This window comes from Trichomycterus rosablanca, unplaced genomic scaffold, assembly GCF_030014385.1.
Source record: "Trichomycterus rosablanca isolate fTriRos1 unplaced genomic scaffold, fTriRos1.hap1 scaffold_261, whole genome shotgun sequence".
NCBI classification, from domain to species: Eukaryota; Metazoa; Chordata; class Actinopteri; order Siluriformes; family Trichomycteridae; genus Trichomycterus; species Trichomycterus rosablanca.
In genome coordinates, this window is record NW_026947089.1 from 1 (window position 1) to 22,723 (window position 22,723).

The 22,723-nt window shown below is 41.5% G+C and overlaps 5 non-coding genes across 5 annotated transcripts; 1 reads left to right on the top strand and 4 right to left on the bottom strand.

Annotated features, from left to right (window-relative positions):
• Window positions 1–8,086: 8,086 nt before the first annotated feature.
• On the bottom strand, window positions 8,087–8,159 carry trnak-uuu (transfer RNA lysine (anticodon UUU)). The gene has a single exon. It is a non-coding gene; the product is annotated as a tRNA-Lys (tRNA).
• Window positions 8,160–10,455: 2,296 nt separating this feature from the next.
• On the bottom strand, window positions 10,456–10,528 carry trnak-uuu (transfer RNA lysine (anticodon UUU)). Its single transcript has one exon. It is a non-coding gene; the product is annotated as a tRNA-Lys (tRNA).
• Window positions 10,529–14,500: 3,972 nt separating this feature from the next.
• Window positions 14,501–14,572, bottom strand: trnah-gug (transfer RNA histidin (anticodon GUG)). The gene has a single exon. It is a non-coding gene; the product is annotated as a tRNA-His (tRNA).
• Window positions 14,573–14,757: 185 nt separating this feature from the next.
• Window positions 14,758–14,830, bottom strand: trnar-acg (transfer RNA arginine (anticodon ACG)). The gene has a single exon. It is a non-coding gene; the product is annotated as a tRNA-Arg (tRNA).
• Window positions 14,831–16,220: 1,390 nt separating this feature from the next.
• Window positions 16,221–16,303, top strand: trnal-cag (transfer RNA leucine (anticodon CAG)). The gene has a single exon. It is a non-coding gene; the product is annotated as a tRNA-Leu (tRNA).
• Window positions 16,304–22,723: the final 6,420 nt, after the last annotated feature.

A 22,723-nucleotide genomic window follows, 5' to 3' on the forward strand; every position in this document is an offset into this window, starting at 1 on the left:
CCGAGCGGTCTAAGGCGCTGGATTAAGGCTCCAGTCTCTTCAGAGGTGTGGGTTCGAATCCCACCGCTGCCAACTCAGGCTTTTCAACGCCGGCTCCATGTTTACCCACCCAATGCAACGTATACTCAATCACAGTCCCAAGTATGGCACACGCGATTGGCCCTTTTCGACCCACAACCTTTCTTAACTTTTTTTTTTATGTAACATGAAACAGTTCGACCGCACTGTGCACACAAACCTTAACTTGGTGTACCTTTGTATCGTTGCTGTCATCTCTAGCATCGCTCCGACTACATGCAACTATGATATAATAGGAAGCATAATAAAAAAAAAAAACTTGTACTCACCCAATAACTGTGTTTATACCTAAAATGAAACGCAGACACTGTGAAAACAGCATACGTTCTAAAGCCAATGAGCTTTTAAACAAGCTCAAACACACCGATGCACCACGGAGTCTTAAATTAAGCATACAGCACGATGGTTTAGCAGAAGAAATGTTGTAAGAAAGTAAGCCCTTAAATACTGACCGTCTTGTTGCTCTGCTTGCAAGCTTACTGTAACAAAAGAACGGTCGTGTATCTGATGGGTTAAGATTAGTCGCTACTCCAACAGTTCTTCGCTGTGGCTGGTTAAATGCTGGAAATTACCGCTTACCTAATGCAGCAGGAAGCAACTCACTCAAACAGGGACTTGAACCCTGGATCCTCAGATTAAAAGTCTGATGCTCTACCGACTGAGCTATCCAGGCTCTGCAACCTGCTTTAATCCCCACAAGCATGTGACTTAAATTACAAACTTTAACATATGTTGTCCTGTAGAACTTCAATTAATATAAAATGTTTTTATTTCTGTTTCGGCTCTCTTGAAGGTGATTATATAAAGTTTTAGGTGAAGTATGTTGCTGCTTACACCAGTGGCGGAGCCAGACAATTTTCATAGGGGTGGCCAGACTGAGACCATTGCTCACACAGGGGTGGCACAGAAACTGTCTGAAACCTTTTTTTTATGTGGCAAGTTGCTGTGGATCTAGTAGTGTTTTGGTCACTCACTCATTTACCTATACAGGCAGTGAGTGTCATGTAGAATTACATCAAGCCTAGCATAAAAAAAAAAGCCCAATTTAGAGGAAAACCGCCCAATCTGGCAACACTCAGGGCTCTAGACTAACCTTTTGCACTGGTTGCACTGGTGTGCCTAACTTTTTTTCTTAGGTGCACCAGCACAAAAGTTAGGTGCACCCAAATTTTCAACCGCATCGCATTTAACACCTGTTTCACAGGTTCACTTTTTTTAATACTGACTTTGATTGATATTGATTAACTAACAATCTGGTCAACATAAAGTTCTTTATTTGAAGCACAATTCTACACGAAAGGTAACTTACTGAAAAAGTGTTGGTAATTAAAGTGCTTCACTAAGCTGAAATTTAAACTCAAGATAAATTAAATTAAAAGAAAATCTAAATTAAAAGTGCAAGTGTTTAAGGGCTTCAAAGTGAACATCTCATTTAATGATAAGAATATTACATATAATTAATGCAGTAACGAGACGCATATTATTGACATAGGCTACATGACATGACATTATTACATTTTGAGTCAGTTTGTCGCTGATATTTTTAAAGTGCCTTAAAGAAAAGATGAACTGTGTGATGTGACGCGGTAAAAGTAACCCGGACAGAACGAACAACGTTTAACGTGAAATATAAACACCACACGTGAAGTAAATCCAGTTAAACACAGATACATGTGGAGCTGTTTAACTGGGTTTGATGGTTATTTCACACAGATGTTTGTTTGTATCATGGAACTTTAATGATGTTTTATCTCTCGAGTCGAGCGCTGAGCAAATCGGTTATTTAGGTCGAGAGTCGCGGTGAAAGCGAAGCGCAAAACTCTTCTCACGTCAGTGAACTAAAGAAAACAACAACTGAGACAAACACGTCACGTCTTCTTATCACCGATATTTGATTGATGTTTTTACATTAAAACAAACATCTGTAACAGCAGCACAGATGCTCACACATATTCTACACACTCCGTCATGATATTTCGCTGTGTAACGCCCGCCGGTGATGACGCTGGTCCCGCCCTTCACTATCTCTGATTGGTTTAGATTTATAGATATGATTAGATATGGGCCTAATGTGTGTCTGTTGGTGCACCGGAGACTTTCAGAGTCACAGAGACTTTTTTTTCCCCTCGAACGGCTGGTCGCAGATTGACTGTGGATGCTCGTTCACTCACAGCTGTTGAACTCATTTAGCCGCTAATATCCACCGTGTTGTAGGTATTATAGTGTAATCAGAGCGATAACTGTGGCGCACGTCATCATGCACTTACGTATGCATATCGATCGAATTTGTTTAAAAATCATATCACCGTTATTGAAACATTTTCTATTGCGATATACAGTTTATCACAAAAGTGAGTACACCCTCACATTTCTGCAAATATTTCATTATATCTTTTCATGGGACAACACTATAGACATGAAACTTGGATATAACTTAGAGTAGTCAGTGTACAACTTGTATAGCAGTGTAGATTTACTGTCTTCTGAAAATAACTCAACACACAGCCATTAATGTCTAAATGGCTGGCAACATAAGTGAGTACACCCCACAGTGAACATGTCCAAATTGTGCCCAAAGTGTCAATATTTTGTGTGACCACCATTATTATCCAGCACTGCCTTAACCCTCCTGGGCATGGAATTCACCAGAGCTGCACAGGTTGCTACTGGAATCCTCTTCCACTCCTCCATGATGACATCACGGAGCTGGTGGATGTTAGACACCTTGAACTCCTCCACCTTCCACTTGAGGATGCGCCACAGGTGCTCAATTGGGTTTAGTCCATCACCTTTACCTTCAGCTTCCTCAGCAAGGCAGTTGTCATCTTGGAGATTGTGTTTGGGGTCGTTATCCTGTTGGAAAACTGCCATGAGGCCCAGGGGTTTTTGTATCTGTTGGTCCTGGATTTTGTAAAGTTGCTTTGAGACAATGTATATTGTAAAAAGCGCTATATAAATAAAGTTGACTTGACTTGACTTTTCGAAGGGAGGGGATCATGCTCTGTTTCAGAATGTCACAGTACATGTTGGAATTCATGTTTCCCTCAATGAACTGCAGCTCCCCAGTGCCAGCAACACTCATGCAGCCCAAGACCATGATGCTACCACCACCAGGCTTGACTGTAGGCAAGATACAGTTGTCTTGGTACTTCTCACCAGGGCGCCGCCACACATGCTGGACACCATCTGAGCCAAACAAGTTTATCTTGGTCTCGTCAGACCACAGGGCATTCCAGTAATCCATGTTCTTGGACTGCTTGTCTTCAGCAAACTGTTTGCGGGCTTTCTTGTGCAGACCATGCAGACCGAGTTGATGCAGTGTGCGGCGTATGGTCTGAGCACTGACAGGCTGACCTCCCACGTCTTCAACCTCTGCAGCAATGCTGGCAGCACTCATGTGTCTATTTTTTAAAGCCAACCTCTGGATATGACGCCGAACACGTGGACTCAACTTCTTTGGTCGACCCTGGCGAAGCCTGTTCCGAGTGGAACCTGTCCTGGAAAACCGCTGTATGACCTTGGCCACCATGCTGTAGCTCAGTTTCAGGGTGTTAGCAATCTTCTTATAGCCCAGGCCATCTTTGTGGAGAGCAACAATTCTATTTCTCACATCCTCAGAGAGTTCTTTGCCATGAGGTGCCATGTTGAATATCCAGTGGCCAGTATGAGAGAATTGTACCCAAAACACCAAATTTAACAGCCCTGCTCCCCATTTACACCTGGGACCTTGACACATGACACCAGGGAGGGACAACGACACATTTGGGCACAATTTGGACATGTTCACTGTGGGGTGTACTCACTTATGTTGCCAGCTATTTAGACATTAATGGCTGTGTGTTGAGTTATTTTCAGAAAACAGTAAATCTACACTGCTATACAAGCTGTACACTGACTACTCTAAGTTATATCCAAGTTTTATTTCTATAGTGTTGTCCCATGAAAAGATATAATGAAATATTTGCAGAAATGTGAGGGGTGTACTCACTTTTGTGATACACTGTATATCGATATCGAACTATTGTCCAGCACTAGATATTCCCTTGCAATACTTTATCATTTGGCTGCCAACTTGTGTTTAATGATGAGACTCATTTGAACCCCAGAACATGCTAGTGTGAATGCATGGAAAACTAATTTTAATTTTCTTTTAACAATATGATACAGACTGACCAACACTATTAAGCCAAATCAGCATTGAAAATAGACTTTACTTTTAATAGCCTTCTACAATGCTGGAGCTTCTTAAAACGGAATATATTCTTTTAAATAGAAGTGTTATTTAACTGCGATTAAATTGTTTTCCAACAAAATCCGCCCAATTAGGCGGATAACCGCCCAATCTGGCAACACTGGAACGCGCAGAGCCAGCTGGCGCCTTTACTCGTAGCTCGCCACAAATACTACTAAATAGTACTAGTAGTACTAAGTAGTACTAAGTAGTACTACATCTGTAATTGTGTTGGTGGTTGACATTTATGTCGAGTGTATTACTGCACTGTTTTGGTGGAGAACTACTTCTTTGAGGTGCGCTGTTGAATTGCGTCCCTGTGAGAACACCTGCGTGCAGAAATGCTTCCGCAAAAAAAGTTGCCGGTAAAGCGGTGATGGGGGGGCCGGAGGGGTGGCCGAAGATTCATTTATGGTGGCCATGGCCACCACTGGCCACCCCCTGTCTCCGCCCCTGGCTTACACACAAAAAAAAACATCTCAGGAGGAGAATTTTGCAGGTAGATTACAAACAGATTCCTTTCTTTCACCTTTTTCCTTTTTTCCTGTATCAATTGCACGATTGTTTTCCAGTCCTTAAATGTTACGTGCATTTATATGTGGCAAGAGAAAAAAATCCATAAAAATCAAATTGAGTTAGCAAAGAACCTTGAATTATACTACAGAGTTCTTCAAGTAGAAACAGTTCTAGCAAAAACACAAAAAACCCTTAAGACTTCTTAGTCTTAGTTTTTTATTATTTCAAATGCCATTAATAATTTATAATCACTGATTTGTGAGATATCAGCAGTAGTAGGTCATGTTTAACTGGTTTAATATTGTTTAAGCGCTGATTATCGGCTGTTTTTCATGAGTATGTTGGGCGGTTTTCCATGCATTTTGGCGGGCTTTTAAATGCGCAATCTGGTAACCCTGGCTGAAGCGTTAATTCATATTTTGGAGCGATGTGTGTTTGTATGCTAGAATATAAATAACATCTTTTACAAACTGCTGTCTATTTACATTGACATTTTCTCTTCTGTCTAAACATTTTTGGAATTGGGTTTGTAAAGATAAGGGATACAGTAGATAATATATTTAATGAGCTGAACTAACTGAGAGAAGCGCTAACGGTGGTGGAAGAGTCTAAAAGGGTTTGGAACATAGTCGTATCATCATAGCAGTATCCAGAAGCTAATATACACAAACCTTTCTTTAAAAAATAAACTTACCTTGTTAATAAAGTATGACCTCAATTTCTAAACAAACACAGTATCCGCTGCTGCAGTCTCTACACAAACTTTGCTGCACTGAAATCGCAAGGACACATTTTATGGATATTACGGTAATGCACTGAGAACTCGTCCTGCAGTCATGCAAGCACATACAACAGTGTGTGAGTTTACACTAATCAACCATAACATTAAAACCACCTCCTTGTTTCTACACTCACTGTCCATTTTATCAGCTCCACTTACCATATAGGAGCACTTTGTAGTTCTACAATTATTGACAGGACCACCACAGAGCAGGTATTATTTGGATGGTGGATCATTCTCAGTACTGCATTGACACTGACATGGTGCTGGTGTGTTAGTGTGTGTTGTGCTGGTATGAGTGGATCAGACACAGCAGCGCTGCTGGAGTTTTTAAATACTGTGTCCACTCACTGTCCACTCCATTAGACACTCCTACCTAGTTGGTCCACCTTGTAGATGTAAAGTCAGAAACGATCGCTCATCTATTGCTGCTGTTTGAATTGGTCATCTTCTAGACCTTCATCAGTGGACATAGGACGCTTCCCACAGGGTGCTGATGGCTGGATGTTTTTGGTTGGTGGACTATTCTCAGTCTAGCAGCGCTGCTGTGTCTTATCCAGTCATACCAGCACAACACACACTAACACACCACCACCTGAATTTCCTGCATAAATCTGTTCCATAAAATATTTTCTGCCTTACTCAGCCCTCTGCTTCCTTGTATAGAAATAGGCTAAAAACCGGGTGTAGTAAGTCCTGCTGTCCACAACAAAGGACTTTGGATAAATGTTTTGTTTAGAAAGGGTTAAAATTGCTGTACATTTCTGTAATCTTTATAAACTGAAGTTACGACTCATATTGAACGAAACTGATCTCTTACTTTGCTTATTTCCATGAAATGTAAAATATGACATGGCAGCCATTTTTAAAAGAAAGTTCATGGGCTGCTTGTCGCACACCTACAAATGGGACATTAATAAAAAGCTCAGGATGTACTCTATAAAATACAGTAGTACTCAAATGGATTGAATAAACGGTGCTTGAGTTAGAGATCTCGGACACATGTCAAGTCAGATTTATTTATATGGCGCTTTTTCCAATGAACATTGTCTCAAAGCAACTTTACAGAATCCAGGCCGAAGGGCGAGAGTGGCAAGGAAAAACTCAGGAAGAAACCTTGAGAGGAACCAGACTCAGCAGGGACCCATCCTTCTTGGGTGGCCTGGAGGATACTTTAAATAAAAAGGATTTACACAAATCATACAAACACAAATTTAAATTGAACTGAAAGTTGTAACTAGCAAAAAAATAATGTAAGTTCTTCATTGTTCAGTCCAGTCTGTGATAAAGTCTGTTGTACGTTCTGGACATTTTTGGTGCAAACACGCCAGGTTACTGTCACATCTAGTAGGAGCAGCATTGTTGGCACTGCAGTCTCGACTTGCAGTCTTTAACCTCGAGAGAATGAACAGGTTTCCGTCAGAGCCTCCTCGGGTTAAAACAACAGAAGATGTTGTTACAATGTGAAATCGTTAAGAGTAAAATATCAGAGAGTTTTACAGGTTTAGACTCCAGCACCCCTAACTATTACAGCATAACTAGGTTTGCTTGTTTAGTTTGAAAAGACCAATCAAAAGCCTGAGTAAATAAATATGTTTTCAATCTAGACTTGAACATAGAGACTGTGTCCGAGTTCTGACAGCGGATCTCCCTAAGTTTGAAGCAGATCTGTGATGTAAATGTTGTGTTTCAATAAACAATAAAAGTTATCAGGAGCAATTTCTTGGAAAGACTCCAAAAGGGGTTACCAAAAGTACAGTTGTTTTACATCAGGGGTGCCCAATACGTCGATCACGATCTACCAGTCGATCACACAGTGCATGCTGGTACATCGCCCCTCATTTTAACAGGTCAACGTGATTGACATGAAATGTGGCCACTGTTTTCGTAAATTTGCGGTTTGCCTCCACCTAGTGGACATTTTGAGAAATGCAATATATTACAGGTTAGAACATAACATTAAAAAAACCTCTTTGTTTCTAGACTCACTGTCCATTTTACCAGCTCCGCTTACCATATTAAAGCACTTAGTATTTCTACAATTACTGACTGTAGTCCATCTGTTTCTCTACATAAATTTAAAACCCGGAGGATGCAGGCATCGATCCCGCTACCTCGAGCACTCTACCATTTGAGCTAATTCCCCTTACGAAGGACCCTTTGTAAATTGTAATGTACTAACAGAGCGTTGATGCTGCATTATGTAGGGGCCACAATAGTGCAGGATATACCAACTGTTTAGTGCAGTGCAATAACAAAGCGGCTCTGTGAAGCAAGAACTGAAGTCTGTTTGAAACAGCTGGGCGTACAGCTAGTCGGTGTGGAGAACATGTTACACTCACAGTGTGCTATTATTTCAAGCTGATCAAGTACATGCTATTTCACTTACAAACATCTCACAAAGTACAAATTCTTCATCATTCTAAACAAACCATGTAGTACGGGACATTACCGCTTACCTAATGCAGTAAGAAACAACTCGCCCGAACAGGGACTTGAACCCTGGACCCTCAGATTAAAAGTCTGATGCTCTACCGACTGAGCTACCCAGGCTGTAAAGATCCGTGCTGTCTCTCTTGAAGGCGATTATATAAAGTTTTAAGTGAAGTATGTTCCTGCTTACACACACAAAGAAAAACATCTTGGGAGGAGAATTTTGCAGGTAGAAACAAACAGATTCCTTTCTTTCACCTTTTTCTTTTTTTCCTGTATCAATTGCACGATTGTTTTCCAGTCATTAAAATGTTATGTGCATTTATATGTGGCAAGAGAAAAAAAAATCCATAACACTCAAACTGAGTTAGCAAAGAACCTTAAATTATACTAAAGGGTTCTTCAAGTAGAAACAGTTCTACCAAGAACACAAAAAGAACCCTTAAGAAACACTTCTTAGTGCTACATACATCAGTTGTATTCTAGAGGTCAGCATGCGATGAAACTGTGATAGAAACAGACATCGTTTTACTTTATACAACAGTTAGTTCCGACCTTACAATCTGATTGGTTGAGAAGCGTTCTAACCGTGCTGATATTCGTGATAACAGCACAGCCTTTTCACACCACAACTGTATTACTCCGCTGACGCGTTGCCAGTAACGACAAGCTTCATGCACACAAACGCGCACGCAGGCGACACAGACCTTTTTCCCGATCGCGTTTTAAATCCGTTATCTGATATACAATCTAGCGCACTGTGTAGGGAACATAAATCAGTTGTCTAATTCACTGTCTAGTACACTATGTAGGGAACATAAATCCGTGATCTGATACACAATCTAGTGCACTATGTAGGGAACATTAATGTGTTTGTAACGCGAACAGTTAGTTTAATAGCCCAGTTAGCAGCTCCTAAAAGTTCTGTTATCACCAATATCCTTTGGTGTGTGCAAGAGGTTTTTTATTTCTTTTTTCCCTTCGGAGGTTCTTGCCTTTTTCTTCTTGTTGTTCTTACCTCCCTGAAATGAGTTTTTGCAACTTGGGATGTCTGCTTTGTAGTGTTAAACTTTATATTCGTTGTGGAACTACTTTTTGGCGGAAGGTATTGTCAATATTAAAGCATATTTATTATGAAATTCAGGACTTCTTTGATTTATTTTCTTTCTTTATTTTGTAAAAACTGTTGTATAAAAGCAATAGAGCACTTGAGGTCGTGTGTTATCGCGAATAACACGCGTGCCTGTGACCGAATCACAGCCGTGATGTTAGTCGCGATGACACACTCCCTCTCGTGTTCTATTGCTTGAGTCTAACGCAATATTAACTGTATTCATATTATTCCATCTAGTGGACGATTGAATAGCCTACAACAAGCACAAACAGGGTTTGAGTTCTTAACAACTAATCCAGTCAGTTAAAAACCCAACAAGAAGGCTGTACCTAATACACTCATACCAGAGAAAACACACCCTAACATGCTAGTGCCGTTACAGTGCTAACAATGGTCCACCCAAAAACATTATTTGGTCAGTTGGAGATCTCATATGGGGCTCCCTTTCTATTGATATATGATTTACAACCTAGTGACAAAGTGTACAGTGCAGCAAATGGGTTACAGTCAGTACATTTACCATACATAATAATGTGAAAGATTAAGCAGTTCGTACAAATATTAGTCCATGTGGGGCGAGGGTGGTGTCGAAGGTACCCAAGCTAGTCAGGATGAGGTCTAAAACGCTGAGTTCAGGTCACAGTGTCCCATTGAGGTGTGGGTTTGAATCCCACTTCTGACTGCTAGTGCTTTATACAAATGTATGTCTTTAACCCTCTAACATACATAATAATGTGAAAAGATTCAGCACTTTGTACAAATCTTTGGCCATGTGGGGAAAGCCTTAGTTCAGGTCGCAGTCTCCCCTGGAGGCGTGGGTTCAAATCCCACTTCTGATAGCTCCTGCTTTATACATTTATCGCAGCCTTTAGGACGAACTGAACCAGATTGTACCACTGACAGACTGACTTAAGGGTTGATGCTGCATTAGGGGCCAAAATAGTGCAGGATATACCAACTGTTTAGTGCAGTGCAATAACAAAGCGGCTCTGTGAAGCAACAACTGAAATTATAATGCATGTAATTCAGCATAAAATATGTGGGTATTAATATCTAAAACTCAGTGCATTATTAGGCTGCAGATAAATATAGATTTAAACGGTCCTATATTTACTACAGTCTGTTTAAAATAACTAGTTGGTGTGGAGAACATGTTACACATGCAGTGTGCTATTATTTCAAGCTTATCAAGTACATGCTATTTTACTTAGAAATATCTCACAAAGTACAAATTCTTCATCATTCTAAATAAACCATGTAGTACGGGACATTACCGCTTACTTAATGCAGTAAGAAGCAACTCGCCCGAACAGGGACTTGAACCCTGGACCCTCAGATTAAAAGTCTGATGCTCTACCGACTGAGCTATCCGGGCTCTGCACCCAGCTTTAATCCTCACAAACATGTGACTTAAATTACAAACTTTAACATACGTTGTCCTGTAAAACTTCAATTAATATAAAATGTTTTTATTTCTGTTTCGGCTCTCTTGAAGGCGATTATATAAAGTTTTAGGTGAAGTATGTTGCTGCTTACACACACAAAGAAAAACATCTCTGGAGGAAAATTTTATGTTATGTGCATTTATATGTGGCAAAATAAAAAAATTTATAAAAATCAAATTGAGTTAGCAAAGAACCTTGAATTATACTAAATAGTTCTTCAAGTAGAAACAGTTCTAGCAAGAACACAAAAAACCCTAAAGAAACACTTCTTAAGTTTTTTATTATTTCAAATGCCATTCATTATTTCAAATGCCATTAATAATTTATAATCACTGATTTGTGAGATATCAGCAGTAGTAGATCATGTTTAACTGGTTTAATATTGTTTAAGCGCTGATTATCGGCTGTTTTTCGTGAGTATGTTGGGCGGTTTTCCATGCATTTTGGCGGACTTTGAGATGCGACATCTGGCAACCCTGGTTGAAGCGTTCATTCATATTTTGGAGCGATGTATGTTTGTATGCTAGAATATAAATAACATCTTTTACAAACTGCTGTCTATTTACATTGACATTTTCTCTTCTGTCTAAACCTTGAAATTGGGTTTGTAAAAGTAAGCGATACTGTGGATAATATATTTAAAGCGCTAAACTAACTGAAAGAAGCGCTAACGGTGGTGGAAGAGTCTAAAAGGGTTTGGAACATAGTCGTATCATCATAGCAGTACAACACAGTTTTGTCCGTAGCATCCGAAAATATCCAGAAGCTAATATACAAAAAACGTTTATTTTAATAAACTTACCTTGTTGAAAAAAGTATGACCACAATTTCTAAACAAACACAGTATCCGCTGCTGCAGTCTCTACACAAACTTTTCTGCACTGAAATCGCAAGGACACATTTTATGGATATTACGGTAATGCACTGAAAACGCGTCCTACAGTCATGCAAGCACATACAGCAGTGTGTGAGTTTACACTAATCAACCATAACATTAAAACCACCTCCTTGCTTCTACACTCACTGTCTATTTTATCAGCTCCACTTACCATATAGGAGCACTTTGTAGTTCTACAATTACTGACTCTAGACTGCTCACTCTGTTCTTCAATGGTCAGGACCCCCACAGGACCACCACAGAGCAGGTATTATTTAGATAGTGGATGATTCTCAGCACTGAGAATCAGGGCAGTGGTTCATTATTCCTGGTTCAATCGATTAAGACTCCCATGAAGTCACCCAAATGTCAAAGCATCCCCACACAATCACACTTCCACCACCTGGTGGTATGATGGATGTTCTTATTGTTTCTTATTATGGAATACATTCATTCATTCACTGCCTGTTTTATCCTGGTAATGATCACTGTGAGTCTTTTTTTCAAAAAAACTTCAAAAAGTAAATAAAAAAGATAACAATAATATCATTTCAGTGATATCAATAGCAGCGATCAAACTAAAAAATAAAACTGGTGCATTTTAATATTGTAGCATTATAAGTTCATGCGTTTCTGTCAAAACAAAACAAAAAAGGTATGTAAATAAAACTGTTTAAGAGTAAATAGGGCGTTAATGACATGGTAACACTGACAGACTGGCCTAAAGATTAATGCTGCAACGAATTTTGCCATAATTTTATCATTTCAGATTCCGAGTTGCTGCCAAATGATCATAATGTTTCTGCACTGGACAATGCGGGCATCGATCCCACTACCTCTCGCATGCTAAGCGAGCGCTCTACAATTTGAGTTAATTCCCCTTACGAAGACCCCACCTTTACTAATGTACTAACAGAGCGTTGATGCTGCATTATAAAGTCAGGGTGCAAGTGTTTAAGCTCAGACTCAGCTTTATAGTCATTCTACTGTATTATATAATACAATATTAACTGTATTCATATTATTCAATCTTGTGGATGATTGAATAGCCTACAACAAGCACAAACCGGGTTTGAGTTCGTAACAAATAATCCAGTCAGTTAAAAAGCCAACAAGAAGGCTGTACCTAATACACTCATACCAGAGAAAACACACCCTAACACGCTAGTGCCGTTACAGTGCTAACAATGGTCCACCCAAAAACATTATTTGGTCAGTTGGAGTGCTCATATGGGGCTCCCTTTCTATTGATATATGATTTACAGCGTAGTGACAAAGTGTACAGTGCAGCAAATGGGTTACAGATTAAGGAGTTTGTACAAATCTCAATCCGTGTGGGGTGAGAGTGGTATTAATAATTTCCTGGCTAGTCAGGATGGCTGAGCGGTCTAAGGCGCTGTGTTCAGATCGCAGCTTCCCCTGGAGATGTGGGTTAGAATCCCACTTCTGACAGCACATACTTGATACAAATTTATATCATTAACCCACTACCATACATAATAATGTGAAAAGATATAACAGTTCGTACAAATCTTAGTCTTAGTTTTCTATTACAAAAACTATCCTTTACCCTTTGTAAATTTTAATGGATTAACAGAGCATTGATGCTGCATTAAGTAGGAGTGCAACGTGTTTAATCTTACGTACTCTTTTCTATATTATGTGGTGCTTTTATATCATCACAGACTCAGTTTATTTAAAATGTTCATCCCAGCTTTTAGGACGAACTGAAAAAAATAATAACTGTCTTTGTACCACTGACAGACTGACTTAAGGGTTGATGCTGCATTTAAAGGGGATGTCGTGAGTTTCAGCTGTTCATCTTTTACAAAGCAGTTCACCAGATGAAAAACCAACAAAATGTCACGTACCGCTGCTTTAACCAAAAACATTTCAAAATTGAAAAATTACAAGTTATTGCGTTTGGCAATTTAAAAATCAAAAATGATTTTTAAAAAATCTTTAAAAAAATTTAAAAATGATTTGAGTGAAAATAGAGCATAAATGTTATTGTAACATTGTAAATTTTGATGCTGCATTTCAGTGAGCATTGACGCAACAAGTTTCATATTACGTGATGCCTTAAATGATCATAATGTTTCTGCACTGGAGAATGCGGGCATCAATACCGCTACCTCTCACATGTTAAGCGAGCGCTCTACCATTTGAGCTAATTCCCCCTACTATGAACCTCTTTTACCCTTTGCAAATTGTAATGTACTGACAGAGCAGAGCGTTAATGCTGCATAACTGTCTTTGTACCACTGACAGACGGACTTAAGGGTTGATGCTGCTTTATGTAAGGGCCAAAATAGTGCAGTTCAAAAAGTCTCAGTCAGCCGACAGTGCCAACATGCAGCCATATTCGGGGATGAGATCTTTCATGAAGTGCATTCTCTTTGATTTTGTTGGACTTGTAGGAGATTCTTCTGTTCTTGTTGCAGTGCTGCTGGAGGGTTTTCTTTTTAATGGTGGTGGTGGGGTGTTTGTGATTATATGTAACTGTAATATCTTATGTGCATTTGCATCTTTGTTCCCATTTTGACGGTATAAAGCATGAGCTGTCAGAAGGGGAATTCGAACCCACGGCTCCAGGGGAGACTGCGAGCTGAACGACTGCTTGGCCATCCTGACTTGCTTGCACGTTAACAATGCCAATTTTCCTCAACACCCCCACATGGCCTAGGATTTGAACTGCAAGCTGCTTGAGCTACAGCAACAAGGCGCCGAGGAACTAATACACAGAGTTTTACTCGAGTCCAATCATAAAGGCCAATTCCCAAACGGAAGTCGAAAACCTGGGTAAAAATCAGGAATCCTGACCGCTAGACCATATGGGAAACTGCAAGGCTCAGCACCGGCTGACGCCAGAATCAGCCACTTCATTCTGCTCTGCCAAGTCTTTGTCACCTTGACAAGACCTGCATTGTTGGATCTGGGGTACAGAGAACCATGCACAAGGAGTTAGAGAGACAAAAAAAGAGAGAGAATAGAAACCTTCGAAGCACGGCATACAAAAAGACAGTGCCGTGACCCGGATTCGAACCGGGGTTGCTGCGGCCACAACGCAGAGTACTAACCACTATACGATCACGGCTTCCGAGCAGTCTGCCACTGGTGGCTCATGTCAGCTGCTCCCTGATAGACTGCAGTCATAGCTCCAACAGCATCAGCCACTTCTTTCCGCTCTGACAAGTCTTTTTCACTTTGACAAGACCTCCATTGTTGGATGCATTGTTGGTGCTCCATACACAAGGAGTTAGAGAGACAAAAAAAGGAAACCAGGCCAGCCAGGAGTCGAACCTAGAATCTTCTGATCCGTAGTCAGACGCGTTATCCATTGCGCCACTGGCCCCTGTTTGACTATGGTTCTGACTTTCCTGAAGCTCCAGCCTAATTTCGGTCTCTTGCCAGAGGAGAGAATAGAAACCTTTGAAGCACGGCATACAAAAAGACAGTGCCGTGACTTGGATTCGAACCGGGGTTGCTACGGCCACAACGCAGAGTACTAACCACTATATGAGCATGGCTTCCCAATGCTCAGCCACTGCTCCCTGACAGACTACAGTCACAGTTTCAACAGAACAAGCTGCTTGAGCTACAGCAACAAGGCAACGAGGAACTAATAGGCAAACAACGAGCACAACAGGGTTTGAGTTCTTAAAAAATAATAAATAATCTTAATAAATAATCCAGTCAGTTAAAAACCCAACAAGAAGGCTGTACCTAATACACTCATACCAGAGAAAACACACCCTAACATGCTAGTGCCGTTACAGTGCTAACAATGGTCCACCCAAAAAACATTATTTGGTCAGTTGGAGATCTCATATGGGGCTCCCTTTCTATTGATATATGGTTTACAGCCTAGTGACAAAGTGTACAGTGCAGCAAATGGGTTACAGTCAGTACATTGTTACGATGAAATCTTTTATTGAATGAAGACCAAGAACCTCAAAATTAGCCACTAAAATATAATTATTTATTTAGAAAAGATGGAAGGAGTCTCTGAGCTCTGCAGTTGAGCGCTCGCCTGCAAGTTTCTCTCTGCCTGTGTTATGCCGCCAGCCAAGGAGGAACTCTCTCGCCTCCGTGCTGAATTTCCTTTTTATAGCAGTGCCCCAACTTAAAATCTTCGTCTCTTTAGGTTCTGCAGAACCAGTTCAAACTAGTTTACTCTAACCAAGGTTTAGCTCTGCATACACTTCCTACTCTGCATGCTTTGTTTAGATTGTTGTTTAACACCCAGGCCGACTTCTGACCACCATAACCCCCTACTTGACCCTGATCAGCTTTTTATCTTGTTTGTGCAGTTCCATCTTCTGCTTTCTTATGCTAATGTCTTCGAACATCATGCACACAGTATGGCCTGCAGATATTAGGTGCGTTATTAAGAACACACAGCAACGGTTGAAATCTGTCCCAGAATGCTAACAGGATTTTAAAATTCTAACAACATATACTGTACATAATAATGTGAAAAGTTCGTACAAATATTAGTCCGTGTGGGGCGAGGGTGGTGTCGATGGTACCCAAGCTAGTCAGGATGCGGTCTAACGAGCTGCGTTCAGGTCACAGTCTATCATTGAGGCGTGGGTTTGAACTTCTGACTGCTAGTGCTTTATGCAAACTTATGTCTTTAACCCTCTAACATACATAATAATGTAAAAAGATTCAGCAGTTCGTACAAATCTGTGGCCATGTGGGGGTGTTGAGGAAAATTGTCTTTCATAATGTGCATTCAGGTCAGGATGGCCGAGTGGTCTAAGGCGCTGTGTTCAGGTCGCAGTCTCCCCTAGAGGCGTGGGTTCGAATCCCACTTCTGACAGCTCATGATTTATACAAATCTACTTCTTTAGAGGACACAGTCATCAGGGAATACAGTTTTCATCAAAGGGTGAACATGGTCTGCAACAATGCTGAGGTAGGTGCTACGTGTCAAAGTAACATCCACATGGATGCCAGGACCCAGGCTTTTGATCACTGAAAATGTGAGAAACTGAATCATGTATTCATCCTGATCTTGCTCTGTTTATTGTTGCAGCTCTGCTGGAGGGTTATTTTGTTGGTGTTTGTGGTGGTGGTGGTGGGGTCTTTGTTCCCATTTTGCTTTATTTAGTATATGATGTACTTTACATCCATTTAAATATGTAATTAAATACTTAAATATCCATTTAAGTATGTTTATTCAGCGTCCATTTACATTGTTACAGCAGTATTTTACGACAAAAATGGAAATGTTCACATTATTTAAATGGGTGTAAAGTACATCATTTACTAAATAAACCAAAATGGGAACAAAGACCCCACCACCACCACCACCACAAACTAACAAAATAACCCTCCAGCAGAGCTGCAACAAGAACAGGACAATCTCCTACAGGTCCAACAAAATCAAATACATTTTTACATTTACATTTTCGGCATTTAGCAGACGCTTTTATCCAAAGCGACTTACAATTATGACAGAACACAATTTTTTTTTGAGCAATTGAGGGTTAAGGGCCTTGCTCAGGGGCCCAACAGTGGCAACTTGGTGGTGGTGAGGTTTGAACCGGCAACCTTTTGATTACTGGTCCAGTACCTTAACCACTGAGCTATCACCGCCCAAAGACAAAATGCACTTTATAAAAGACTTCACATTGTTCGTCCTAAAGGCTAAGATCAACGTTTTAAATAAACTGAGTCTGTGATGGTTCAAAAACAACGCATAATATAGAAAAGAGTACGTACCAAAATGGGAACAAAGACACCACCACCACCACAAACACCAAGAAAATAACCCTCCAGCAGAGCTGCAACAAGAACAGGACAATCTCCTACAGGTCCAACAAAATCAAAGACATTTTTACATTTACCAGACGCTTTTATCCAAAGCGACTTACAATTATGACAGAACACAATTTTTTTTGAGCAATTGAGGGTTAAGGGCCTTGCTCAGGGGCCCAACAGTGGCAACTTGGTGGTGGTGAGGCTTGAACCGGCATTTTTTTGATTACTGGTCCAGTACCTTAACCACTGAGCTATCACCGCCCAAAGACAAAATGCACTTTATAAAAGACTTCACATTGTTCGTCCACAGTCGCCCTCGGCTTGCTCAACAGGGGTTTTTGTATCTGTTGGTCCTGGATTTTGTAAAGTTGCTTTGAGACAATGTATATTGTAAAAAGCGCTATATAAATAAAGTTGACTTGACTTGACTTGACTAAAGGCTAAGATCAACGTTTTAAATAAACTGAGTCTGTGATGGTTCAAAAACAACGCATAATATAGAAAAGAGTACGTGAGCTCAAAGACGTTGCACCCTCATTTTATAATGCAGCATAGAATAGAAGAATAGAATAGAATCTTTATTGTCACTATACACAAGTACAATGCAATTTCGAGTGGCATCTCTCCAATAGAGTAGCAGCAGTAGAAGAAAGACAGTAGTAGTAATCACAAAAAAAAGAAAGAACAATAAAAATCCATTGAGCTGTTTTCACTACGCGATGCAGATCCTTACACTCGGCGGCAGTGCAGCTTGAATACCACTCTGTGAAATTGCTGGTCAGAATACTTTCTATTGTGCTCTTGTAAAAGTTTACTAGTAGGTTCTGCCGTAGTTTGGCCTTTTTCAGCTTCCTGAGAAAGAAGAGTCTTTGTTGAGCCTTCTTAATCAGGTGTGAGGTGTTAACGGTCCACGTCAGCTTATCAGACACGTAGACTCTGAGGAATATCAGGCTTTTCACCATCTCCACCTTGTTTCCATGGATGTGCAGGGGGAGGTGGTTTATCTCCTTTGTTCTTCAAAAGTCAATGACGATCTCCTTTGTCTTAGAGGTGTTAAGAGCCAGGTTGTTTAATGTACACCAATCAGACAAGTGAGCTACCTCCTGCCTGTAGGCCATTTCCTGATTGTTGGAGATCAGTCCATCTATAGTTGTGTCATCTGAAATTTTAATTATTCTGTTGGAATTGTGAATGGTGGTACAGTCCTGTGTAAAAAATGTGAAAAGCATAGGGCTTATCACACAACCCTGCGGCGTTCCTGTGTTTAGGATGAGGGTGGAGGAGGTGTGGTTGCCAATTTTGACCTTTTGTGGACGTCCAGTGAGAAAATCCATAATCCAGGTGCACATTGAGGAATTCAGGCCCAGGTTCACCAGTTTGCTGACCAGTTTATTTGGGGATGATCGTGTTAAATGCGGAGCTGAAGTTCACAAATAAAATCCTCACATCGCTGTCAAGTTCCTCCAAATGTGTCAGCGCGGTGTTGAGTGCTGTTGTTATGGCGTCCTCTGTTGAGCGATTTGGTCGGTAGGCAAACTGATACATGTCCAGGCCAGATGGGATGACTGTTCTGATGTGTGAAAGCACCAGCTTCTTGAAGCATTTCATGACTATGGGTGTTGTGTTAGAGCCACTGGACGATAGTCATTCAGGCATGATGAAGCTGATTTCTTGGGTACTGGAACGATGGTGGAGGATTTGAGACACGTTGGGACAGCAGCTTGTTGGAGTGAGAGGTTGAATATGCTGGTAAACACCTCTGTAAGCTGGTCGGCACATGCTTTCAGCACCCGGCCGGGAACTCCATCTGGATCTGCTGCTTTGCTTGCATTGACTTTCCTCAGGGTGGTTCTCACCTGGTGGTGGTTTAGAACCAGTGTTGGTCCTCCAGTAGTTGGGTTGGTGAGTGGCGGGATGGGCGGAGCCACATTCTGAGTATATAAAAATATTAGTCCGTGTGGGGTGGGGGTGGTGTTGAGGATGACTCAGCTAGTCAGGATGGCCGAGCGGTCTAAGGTGCTGCGTTCAGGTCGCAGTCTCCCCTGGAGGCGTGGGTTCGATACAGCTACAGGATGATCAAACCTGAGCTTGTGTCCCATGCCCAATCATGAGAATTGCCTGGTTATTTAAGTGAAGCAGCCCACGGGACTATGCAAGGCAGGGGGTGTCCTCTTCCCCGAGTCAAGCCTAGCACTAATCGTATACCTTGTTCATCCTCCTCCTGGAGGGTGTGACCTGGGTTCTCTAATGGGATGGGGTGTGGGGGGAATTAGTGAGCGGGTCCTGTCGATGCTCTTTGAGCCCAGCAATGGTCCTTCCGCTTGATCCATATCCACTGGCTGCTTCTTTCGGCCGCTTCAGAGACTGATCTAATTGTTTGTCGTAGAGCCTGTCCATGGATGCCAAGTTCTTTCAGCAGCCTGATGGTGGAAGAAGCCACAAAACCTCTGCATCCCACTTCAACTGGATAGACTTTCACGTTCCATCCTCGTTGCTGAGCATCTGCTGCCAGTTCTGTGTAGCGCAGTTTCTTGCGCTCATAGGCCTCTTCTGTTGAATTCTCCCATGGAACTGTGAGCTCTGTGATGTATACAGACTTCAATGAAGGGGACCAGAGTACCAAGTCTGGCCTAAGGGTGGTGCACAACAGGGTTTGAGTTCTTAAAAAATAATAAATAATCTTAATAAATAATCCAGTCAGTTAAAAACCCAACAAGAAAACTGGACCTAATACACTCATACCAGAGAAAACACACCTTAACACGCTAGTGCCGTTACAGTGCTAACAATGGTCCACCCAAAAAACATTATTTGGTCAGTTGGAGTGCTCATATGGGGCTCCCTTTCTATTGATATATGGTTTACAGCGTAGTGACAAAGTGTACAGTGCAGCAAATGGGTTACAGTCAGTAAATTTACCATACATAATAATGTGAAAAGATTCAGGAATTTGTACAAATATTATTCCTTGTGAGGCGAGGATGGTATCTGTGGTACCCTAGCTAGTCAGGATGGCCGAGCGGTTCGGTCTAAGGCGCTGCGTTTAGGTCGCAGTCTCCCCTGAAGGCGTGGGTTCGAATTCCACTTCTGACATCTCATGCTTTGTACAAATTTACATCTTTAATGCTCTACCATACATAATAATGTGAAAAGATACAAAAGTTAGTACAAATCTTAGTCTTAGTTTTTTATTATTTCAAATGCCATTAATAATTTATAATCACTGATTTGTGAGATATCAGCAGTAGTAGGCCATGTTTAACTGGTTTAATATTGTCCTCGATCAGCTCTGTCCTCTTACCCTTAAACGAGGAAAAACTTCTCACCCTGCTCCTTGGCTTTCAGATGCAGCAACAGAAGAGAATTAAGGGCAGCTGAGAGAAAGTGGAGAAAATCTAAGCTTGGTGTTGATCTCCACTCCTACCACGATCTGCTGTCCAGGTTCTCATCCGATGTGACTGCTTCAAAAACATCTTTTTACAAAGCCAAGCTTGAACAATCTGCTGCTGACCCACGTAAGCTTCATGCTATCTTTTCCTCTCTTCTGAACCCTCTTCCTTCTCCCCCATCTGCCTCTCTTACTGCTACTGACTTTGCAACATTCTTTCAGGACAAGATTGACAAAATCAATCAATCCTTCTCTCTGACTGACCCACTTTCAACTGACCCTCAACCCACCAACACACTCACCAGCTTCACCCCACTCACCATGGATGAGGTTGCACAGCTCCTCTCATCCAGCAATCCCACTACATGCACACTCGACCCTATACCATCCACCATCCTCAAAGACATCTCACAGGACCCAATCCCCTTCATCACACCCATCATCAACAACTCCCTGACATCAGGTGTCGTCCCTACTGCTTTTAAGAAGGCTCAGGTCATTCCCCTTCTTAAGAAACGTACACTAGACACTACAGACATTAACAACTACAGACCTGTCTCACTCCTCTCTTTTCTATCCAAAATTCTTGAACGTGCTGTCTATAACCAACTATCTTCCTTTCTTACTCATAATGACCTCCACGATCCGTACCAGTCTGGCTTCAAGGCAGCGCATTCTACGGAAACAGCACTTGTAGCTGTTACTGAGAAGCTTCATGCAGCCAAAGCAGCCAAACTGTCATCTTTCCTTATTCTTCTTGACCTCTCTGCAGCCTTCGACACAGTGAATCACAGCATTCTCCTGTCCACTCTCTCCAACCTTAGAGTAACAGGTTCAGCATGGCAATGGATGGCCTCCTACCTCGAAGGGCGCTCCTACCAAGTGTCATGGAGGGGATCCATATCTCCCCCATGCACTCTCTCAACCGGTGTTCCTCAGGGCTCTGTACTTGGCCCACTTCTTTTCTCTATCTACACCCGCTCTCTGGGTAAGGTCATAGCCTCCCATGGCTTCTCCTACCACTCCTATGCAGATGACACTCAGCTCGTTCTGTCATTTCCTCCTTCAGACACACAAGTCTCAGCTCGCATCTCAGCATGTCTGCGAGATATCTCACAATGGATGTCAGCTCATCATCTAAAACTTTATCCCAGCAAGACAGAGGTGTTGCTTATTCCTGGAGATCAGTCTCCAACCCAGGACCTAGTCATTTCTCTGGATGACTCCCAGATCAGGCCATCTGATAAGGTAAGAAGTCTTGGTGCTGTCCTGGATAACCAGCTGACCTTCTCTCCTTATATAGCCAACATGACAAGATCGTGCCGGTTCCTCCTGTACAACATCAGGAAGATTCGGCCATTTCTCTCCAGGAAAGCTACCCAGATTCTGGTCCAATCACTTGTAATCTCACGGTTGGACTACTGCAACTCCCTCCTGGCAGGAGCTCCCATGTCCACTATTAAACCCTTGCAGCTCATTCAAAATGCAGCTGCACGTCTGGTTTTTAACCAGCCCAAACACTGCCACATCACCCCACTGCTGCGTTCTCTTCACTGGCTTCCTGTAGCTGAACGCATTCAGTTTGAAACACTGATGCTCGCCTACAAAGCCAAAAATGGACCAGCCCCAAGCTATCTTCGCGGTCTAATCAAACCCCCGCTCTGTACCACGCAACCTCCGAATCACTAGTCTCGCCCGACTTGATCCTCCACCCAGGACTAAAGGAAGACAAGCATCAAGGCTCTTCTCTGTTCTAGCACCCAAGTGGTGGAAGTGGGTGAGTCTCTTGCTGTCTTTAAAAAAACGATTAAAAACCCACCTTTTTACTAAGCACTTAAGCTGACTTGTACCTATTTACTAACATTTTTTTCCATTTCCAAAAAAAAAAAAAAAAACACTTTGGTTCTAACAGGTTTCAGCAGATTTGTTTTCTTCGACTGTTGTTAACTAAAACTTGAGAAATGAAATGTTTACTATGGAAGCACTTCTGTCGCTCTGGATGAGAGCGTCTGCTAAATGCAGAAAATGTAAAATGTAAATGTAATTATAGATTTAAACGGTCCTCTATTTACTACAGTCTGTTTGAAA